The sequence below is a fragment of the Melospiza melodia genome, chromosome 1, assembly GCF_035770615.1.
Source record: "Melospiza melodia melodia isolate bMelMel2 chromosome 1, bMelMel2.pri, whole genome shotgun sequence".
In the NCBI taxonomy this organism is placed as follows: Eukaryota; Metazoa; Chordata; class Aves; order Passeriformes; family Passerellidae; genus Melospiza; species Melospiza melodia.
This window is the reverse complement of record NC_086194.1, coordinates 31,781,364-31,790,634: the sequence shown is the minus strand read 5'-3', so window position 1 is coordinate 31,790,634 and position 9,271 is coordinate 31,781,364. Positions and strand designations below refer to the sequence as shown.

At 38.2% G+C, this 9,271-nt stretch overlaps 1 long non-coding RNA gene across 2 annotated transcripts; it reads right to left on the bottom strand.

Annotated features, from left to right (window-relative positions):
- Positions 1-2,875: 2,875 nt before the first annotated feature.
- LOC134429507 (uncharacterized) lies at positions 2,876-9,000 on the bottom strand. 2 transcript variants are annotated; one of them, XR_010030597.1, is made up of 4 exons: positions 8,901-9,000; positions 5,939-6,183; positions 5,151-5,312; positions 2,876-3,686 (listed from the first exon to the last, which is right to left on the bottom strand). It is a non-coding gene; the product is annotated as an uncharacterized LOC134429507 (long non-coding RNA). The 2 variants fall into 2 exon arrangements; XR_010030598.1 differs by lacking the exon at positions 5,939-6,183 and having other exon boundaries at positions 8,901-8,962.
- Positions 9,001-9,271: the final 271 nt, after the last annotated feature.

The window sequence follows — 9,271 nt, the reverse complement described above, 5'->3', positions numbered from 1 at the left end:
GCACCAGAAGGTAGGTAGCTAGCAAATGCTTCAAGTATCATTCTTTACCATAGAAATTGATACAATAACATTGAACTGGACAAGAGTATAATGTAAATAGGACTATTTACTAATACTTTGGGTTTTGTTTTCAGTAGTGTGCTTGACAATAACCCACTCAAGTAAGACTTTAAATTCTATACACCTGAGCAATGTTTGTAGAATTTCTCCCATTTTCCTATAATGAAATCCATGCAAGAAAACAACTGTGTATGTACTATATTTCCTTTTGCATTTATAGGCACACTGCCATTTTTACATACTCTACATAGGTTATTGTAGTAGCCTTTAGGAATAGAATATAACAGGTAAATTCTAAAGGGGCTGGATAAAGACAGTTGCAAAGTCAAACACCTCTTAGGTCATGATCCCTCAGCTGTGGAAACTGAAGCTGTCCCAGTTTAAACAAGACTAGAAACTACTTCTTCTAAATCTTATTCTATTAAACATAAGAATTATCTGCAAAACTTCAGTGATTAGCAAAGAATTACTAATGTAACAGAAAAAACATTTGGTTCCTTCTGAGTCCCCTAATTATAATTCTTTAGTACAAAAAATAAAAACTTGCAAAAAAATGATACTGATTTAATAACTCACTGAAGAGTGCTGGAGTTCATGAATTTTATACAATTCTCAGTCACAGTCTTGACAGTGGAATAGAGAAGGGAAGAAAATACTATATGAGTGATAATTTCCAGATTGAGAATGAACACTCAGTATAAAATTTTTCAAAGCATTTGTGTTGCAAACTCTGCAAAAGACATTGGATTCTAATGTGCATTTTGAAAGAACATCATCAGTGTGACAATATGGATTTCATTAGCTTCAACTTCAACTGCAGAAATAAATTTGTGTTGAAGACACAGTCTAACCTCTCTATAACAAATCACCACTGAGCTCAGATAAATATTTATGATTTCAAACTGTTCAGGGTAATAGGGTTTGGCTGTTTGCTACATTAGAAAAAATGGAGAAACTTGCAATTTGAATTAAAGATTTATATATAGTACTTTTATGGAAATTGTTTGCCACTCATTAATGTTTAGATGAAATCTTAAAAAGGAAGCCCAAATTAAATGAGAACGGAAATAAAAAGGATATTTCTAGATCATGTACAACACGTATCAGGGAAATTTTTTGTAGGTTTCTATTAAGATTAATTTTGGTTTTTTTTTCTACAGAGTGAACAATAAAATTAGTTCACTCTTGCTGTTAGGAAAATTAAAGCAGTTGAAAGTTAGGACATCAATTCAGGAAAAAGATACATTATGTATACATTGAGTATTTCCATAGGAAAAACAGCAGTAGAGTAGAAACATAGAAATAGAAATAGATTATATGTAGCTTTGTTCAAAATATGCAGTCGTTACAGTTTTGCTTAGACCTCACAAGAATACTTTGGGCTTATCTACACTGAGTATATGTATTTAAAATACATTAGATATACATATAGGTACATATTTCAGTCACAAGCAGGAAATTTTTTATGCACATTTTTTTTTTTTTTGTGTTATACTTTTAAGGTTTCTTGACCATGGGCTTTGACTGCTCTAAGTGAGATTTTCTTACTGCCAGTTTTCAGTTTCTCCCTCCTGGATCATCAGTCTTCCCTATTTTATAGGTATGTGGGGATTCTGGTGGACCACAAGGTGGGCATCTTGAGCAGTGTGCCCTGACAGCAAAGAGGACACCAGCACAGGGGACATGATTAGTGAGGGAGGGCAGTCAGCAGGTGGAGAGAGGCAATTATTCTGCTCTGTTCAGAAACTGGGCACATGTGAGGAGCTGTCAAACCCTTTGGTTTGGGCTTCCCACTGCAAACAAAAAAGACATTGACATTCTTCAAGTGAGCTGCACAGAAGGCTACAAAGATAAAGAGGGCTCTGGGAAACGCTGTATGAGAAGTTACTGAGATGGGGAGGGAAATGTGTGCTCGGTTTGGAGAAACCAAGTACAACGATCGCTGTCTCCAACTGGGAAATGGGAAGATCCAGAGGAGCTGGAGCCACATTCTTGTCAGGGGTGCATAGTAAAAGGATGATGGGCAGAAGATGCCAACTACACAGAGGAAACACTGACTGACTAATAGGTGCACAATATTCACAGGGGAGTGGCCAAGCAGTAGCTCAGACTGTCCAGAGGGGCTGTGGGTTTGCCAGCTCTAGGGAAATTCAGGAGAGTGTTCAAGAGCCCTGAGTAACCTGACCTTGTCTCACAGTTCTCTCTGCTTTGAGCAAGGGTTGGATCAAATAAAATCACACAGCAGTTTAGGACTGGGGCTGCGAGTCTCTCTGTTGAGAAATACTTCTGTTTGCACTAGGGGATGCTAGAAAAATGAATGATTTAGCAGTGTAAACACAACAACTGGAAGTTGGAGACTCCAGGAATTCACTTTTAGGGGAAAATAAAATGAGCAAAATGTCTTATGTTCCTGAGACATAGCAAAGTGTACTCCTGGGAAAATGTATTCTCAAGTATACTGTAAAAGCTCAGTCATTAATTCTTCATACTTTCTAAATGGGAAATGTGCCATATATGTGCTAGGACTCAATACAACATTAAAAAACTATGTAAAGAACAACTATTTTGAGTAGTAGAACCCATTTATTCCTTCCCTGAATGAAGCAGAAGCACATTCAGGACCATTTGGAGCTCAGTCATATTCTTTTTAAGCTGAGAGATTAAACACCCCGGAAGTGATGGCAATAATGTTTAATAATCAGTCTAAGAAACATCTCTAACTGGTATTTCCCTGTGTTATGGATAATCAAAGACTGTTAAAGGTACTTAACATGTTACTTTACTGAATTTATTTTTCAATTTAATTATGGTAATAAAGGTAATTACTTTACACCTTCAGCAAGTATGATGCAAAACAGAGGACCAGGCCACTTTCAAACTGTGGCCAGTGCTCACAGAGCAGTAAATGATCCTTCACACTTTAATTTTATTATCTTCAGACATAAGAAATAAAAAAATAGTTTGAAATTACAGTTATTTCTACATTTTTAGGATAAACAGCCTCTTAGTGTTGTCTTCAGCAGCAGGAGGAATCAAACAGAAGGATCCTGAGGAAGCAGAGAACAAGGGTGAGGATACAGGTATGAATAATTTCATAATGCCGCCTCAGGACTACAAATAGCAACAGAATCCAACCTTAATAAATGTGCTGTATCACTGACACTAATTTTAGAAAAAGGAAACAGTCCTCCTGATCAGTACAGAAATAGTTCTTGACGTGTTCTTCTGAAGAAGTGACGTCAGTGTGAAAGGGGAAGTGGTGTGCAGGAGCTCTCACCAGCTGTCATAAGTTCACAGACTCTTGCTGGTCAGAAGGAATCTCCAGAGGTCATCCAGTACACCCTGCACCCAGAGCCTTCTGCCTGGGGCTCACTGCTTGGAGCTTCACCTGCTCCAATGATGGAGAGTCCACAGTTACACTGCTTGGCAGTTATTTATTCTTTCCATATTAGTTGTTTCAGGGTTCAGTGAGATCCCTGGACCTTTTAGCCTGTGTGGTACATTACTTTTTGCAGGGTTTATTAATCATCTTCTTATTATGGAGCATGATTTCCCTTTTGCTCTATTTGGCTTCAAACTGTTGATACTTGATCCAACCTTAGGATCTTCTGTGGTCACTGGTTCCTCTAGTAACATCCATTCAAACCAATTCAAAGAGGATAAGACAAGAAAAAAATGCAACCAGTCAGAAATGTATTGTGTTGGTCACTGAAGCTCTGAAAAGTGCGCTGATTTCTCTTTGTAGTTTCACATAAGTATGCTGATATTCAGTTTTAGATTTATTCATCTCACCAAATTAGCCTCACTCCTAAAAGATATTTCTTATGGGACCTGGTGATCTTAGATGTCTTTTCCAACCTAGCAATTCTATGATTCTATAGAACACTATAAAAATTTCCCTTATTCATTAGAAATCCACATACAAGTCTACAGTATAGAAAAAAAGGGCAAACATGTTTTTTAAAGTCCTAGGAAAACAGTACTTTTTTTTCCTCAATGGGATTAATTCTATTAATTAATTAATTAACCTTTGAAAGGTTCCTACAAGTATCCATTGACTACAATGATGTAAAAATTCCTTAGCACTTCTTCAAATTACCAAGTTTGCAAGTAAACAATAGATTCTTATAACCATTGACAACTTTTAATTCCATTTTCTGGAATTTAGTCAAATTCTTGCTGAAATGCTTTTGGTGGCTGCTGCAATTTGCAAATACCTTTTTGTCAGTGTCTACAGTCTACCAAAGCTAATATTAAGTCAAGTAGAGCCAGATTTCACCCTTAAAATTTTGCAGTCATTTTCTTTGTGAGTCCTAGTTTTAGCCACCCTTCCCCCCACAGTTTTAGTTCTAGACAGTATGCCTGAAAAACCCTGGCCAGAGCACACTGACAGCAATGGCAGAAATACACCTACCAAATGCTTCCACTTGTACTTTTCATTTTGCTGTTAAAGGTAGATGGGTATGGAAAAAGGGTCCAAACCGTTAATATTTCTGCACAAAACAAAAGATGGAATGTTTTCTGCATCCTCTTGGTTTTGGCTTCAGTTTGGCTCCTACATACACATAGGGCTCAGAATTACAGCCTCAGCTCTTTACAGCCCAGTCTGAACAGTGGAAACCTTCACCCACACTTCTAACTGAGACTACAGGCAAAATTGTTGCCACGATATTGCAGAGAAATGATATAAAGAGACGCAGTGTTATTTGGAGGTGAGTTGATTTTGATATCTCAGTACCAGGCAGCACTGACATCACAGCAACAAGGGGTTTTCCTGATGATAGTCATGATGCAGCTGTTAGGTCTCTATGTCCATGTGTCTGTGTGTCACTTCAAAGCACATGCCAGATTATGCTTGAATCATGGGTCATTTTGTATTTTGAAGGTCATCTGAGACATTAAGAAATTAGCAGAGTCACAGTGGTCCATACAAGAAACCAGCATTTGTAAAATTGCTGTGTGACAAATGTATCTATGCATGATCATATTTCCAGCTCCCATATCTAAAATATGGCTCAGTAGGGATTTGATCCATGATATATCTAGCCTGCATACTATGCAAGCAATAAAAGCAATGAAAATCAACGTACCTGTGAGGCTATAAGTGAATAATATGGATCCTTTTTCTCCATCAACTCTGTGTGCATTCCTATTTCAACCACTGTGCCATGCACAGTGCCCACTGTTACAGCCACAGTCTGAGCAGTGGAGAGCCAATGAGCAATAATAACAGTAGTTTGACCTCGTGTGGCCTGTAAACAAAACACCAAACTGTAATTCATGTCCCATGTTGTTTGGTAGTTTGAAGTAATTCCTCTAATTTGTCATATTGATACTTTTGTTACATCCCATTGATCCCATCTGCTGAATATCCGTATAATCCATTATTCTCTCCCAGCTAACTTAAATGACAACCTGCTCCTTTCCCTGGCAGACTGAAGTCATCACCTGTTCTCTCTTTTGGTTTATTGTCTGCTCCTGCTTTCCTTGGAGTATGTTTTTTAAAATGCTGTTGAAAAGCCCAGCCAAGATGTTCAAAGTTGGGAGCATTCCCACAGACAATGGCTCACTGGTGAGAGACACTCCCAGTGTCTCACACATTCTAACAGCATGACACCAGTTATTTGCCACTGCTAAATGTTGCTCAGCATTATCTGGTTGAAGGCAATGTTTGCCTTAAATAGGCAGCTTCGGGCTTCTCTTGCCGCACAAAAAAATATAGAGGTCATAATTTGGCAATTTATGGAGGAAACATATTCACCTCACATAAGTGCAAATTATGAATTTCCAGGAGTAAACAAACATACAGGTTAGTACCAGCAGACCACTTATATAACCAAAAAAGAGAGACAAAGACCTTTTCCAAAATGCATCTTACTCAGTTTTCTTCCTGATGAGTTCTTGGGAATTAAATGCTCAGTGCAGTTAAACTGTCTGGGGTGTTGCAGTGAGGGTTCCTCCCGTCTCAGGGCCATGATGCCAGCCCAGCCCCCAGCTAGATGAGCCAGGTGGAAATCATTATTGCAGTGGTGGTGAGGTGGAAGAGATGAGAATATTGTCACAGAAGAACAGTAGGCAGCTTTTTGCCCTGAATGGGAAATAATCTTTGTCCTTGCTACAAACCTGTCAAGGAAAATGATAACTGTCACTTATATCTACTCTCTGAATTTAAATTAAATTCATGATTGGAGAAAAGAAAAATGAGAGACATATCAATGACAAAGCAGTTATTTTCCCAGTCCAATGTGAGCTAGCAATGTCTCACTTATATCTAGAGCAGATGCAGGGTTATCTAGTAAGAGAATTTTGGGACTGTACACTAAAGCTCAATCAATAGCCAATTCTGGTTTCTGAACACTGATTTCTGCAGATTTCTTCTTTCAACCAAAATGATAGCACATTTTGAGAAAAAGGGTACAATGTCTATCACTTTTTGCAGTGTGAACAAATAATGTCTAATAGGACCTAACTGAGCATTAAAATCAATGGCAAGATCCCCTTTGATTATGCAAAGTCCAGGCTGCAAAGGAATGGGATCTAAAAGTAATGTTTTCTTGCTAGGTAACATTTTCTCCTAAAAACTGAACATCAGTGAAAATCCACCCTAATTCAGGGTGTTTTCCCACTGGCAAACCTCCTCATGTGTGAGCAGGTCTCCTGGCAGCAATAGTAACATTAATGAGCTTTAAGTCCCTTGGGTGCAACACCTTGCTGAAGCAGGGCACTGGGCTTTCAAAAACAGATTTTGAGAGCTGCATTTTCCATTTTCGACACAAGGTGGCTGCAGAAAATCAGTTTGTGGTTTTAATTCCCACAGACGCGTCCTATCCCCCTGTGTTTTACTGGATTCGCAGAGAGGCAGATGTGACCCACTTGGGATTGGTATATAGCCCTCTTTTCCCCTCCGATGTCCCTCCAACATTTCTACTGCATTTACATTCACTCAGCCACTCTGTAGCTTTGGACTTTGTTTTAATTACCTAGCTGATCTTAATTTCTCTATTCCCAGTGTGCATGTAAACCCCTCTGTTTTCATTTCATTGCATGTAGAGAAAAAATAGAGATAAACTGGTTTATAGACAAGCACACAAAACTCCACTACACACATGACAAAACCCCCAGCTCCTATTCAGTACTGAACTTCATTTCAATTCATTTCCAAGGAAGAAATAGATTTGAATGTCATAACAGAAGATCCATTAAGTTAACCTAAACACGTTCTTCAGTTGTTCTAGTTACAGCTTGTCCATACATTGTGTTTTCTCGGCCATGACTTACACCTGTTTTATTGGTTGTACAAAAATGATGGCTGCCTGTCTGACCATGCCTATGAGATCTCAGAAACATCTAATACAAAATGTTTTTTAGGTTATGTTCCTCCAGGATGATCTACAGAAAACTCCCCACTTTATCAAAGTACGAGATTCTATTTTATGACCTTTCACCTCGGGATCAGACTGATATATATATATATCATAGGGCAATCTGATATCAGAATAACAAGTCATTAAGTAATGTCTCCTTTAGGTGGGTGTTCAAATATGCCCACAAATAGTTAGACATCAAAATACTGGATGGATGGCTAAAGCTAGGTAAAATAATGCCCACATGAATTGTAAAAATGATTAAGTTTAAACTAAAAATGTTTTATGGGCTGAAATGTTAGAGACTGGTAAATAGATTGCTTTCAGGATTACTCATCTCCTGTGGAGAAAAAGTGATTATCACAAAAAGACAACAAGAAGGTAATTCTTAAATATTTATCAGCTTAAAAAAGTAGTTATTATTACAACAAGTTTTACATTGGCTACATTGTAAACATCACTATTTCATCTATAATCTTGCATCAGCTAGCAAATCAAGCTTCACTTATGTATGTGAACGTGATAGCTATTTCCAAAAATTGTTTGTCTTGTATAGTAATACTGGACCATCCATGTCTTTTTGTGTAATTTTCCCTCAGTTTATCTGTTTGAAACATCCAGGAGAGAAGAGTTTAAAAGCCTGAATGGAAGTTCCCAGTTTTGTCATGCACTTCCTTTATTCTTCTCTCAAAGGGGAAATACTATGAATGAGTCATCTCATACAATAGACACTTTCTACAGCCCTCAAATATAAAGGCACACATTTCTTCTGTACCAAAGGGCTGCAAACATGAGGAATCACACCATATATAGGCAGCACAGCGTGAAGTTTGAGAGGGTTTTCCAAAGGCATCCGGAATTGCCCAGGGATGAGCAGGAGCTGTGCAGCAAATAGCAGCTACAGATAATTTCAAGAGAAATATTAGTTCAACTGCAACCAATTTCCTGCTTTTTGCCTTGGGACACTATCTTGCATTAGTCTATTTTAAACTTGGGTTATTTCTTTACTGTGTTGTGGTAGCTGCAGCCTTCAGTTTGTCAAAGCAAACATTAACTTGGAAAAATGGACTTATTCAGACTGCATATATAGGGAGAAATAATACTGTTGCCTTTTATTTTACAAGCAAAAAATCATAGCAAAAGACATGTTAAAGCTGGTGCGAAATATTTTGAAAGTTAAGTCTTAGGCACTGATAAGAAAAACAGAGAGAAAGACCCGCTTCTCTGGCAGATACAGCCTGTTATGCCATCCATGCCAAGAAAACCCAATTTAAAATAAAATCCTCCACCCAATAGTGTAAGGGGGCACTTACAAAGATTGCTTCTTTAGCACCCTGAGCCTCTGCTGCTGACAGGAGTTGAGGGTCCCTAAGAACTCCTGAGGCTGTCCTGTGACAATTTAAATTTGAGGGCTGAAGGATCCCTTGAAAACAACCTCTTGAGACCATTTGCACCTCCAGATCTGCATTTTCTTACCTCTGTATTTTACCTCTAGAAGCAAATAAAGCCACAACACCACTCCACAGCATTGTTTCAAGGAGTATGTTTATGCTAGTTGTGCTAGGAGGCCAGGGGCTGCCACCAGCTGACTGTGAGCTAAAAAAAACTGTGAGAGGTGTAAGGGTGAAGAACTGGCAGGGGTAAGCATGTCAGTACAAAAATTGACAAGAAAAACTGGTACATTTCTTGCTTCCAATTCTACTGTAGGGAAATGAGCATGAGATGGAATCTCCAAGACAGAGGATAAAATGTGGTTGAAGATACTTTTAAAATATATGACAATACCTAACCCATGAACTTCACCACTGAAGTACTGCAGATCCATACCAAGACAGAAAGGAATGTAT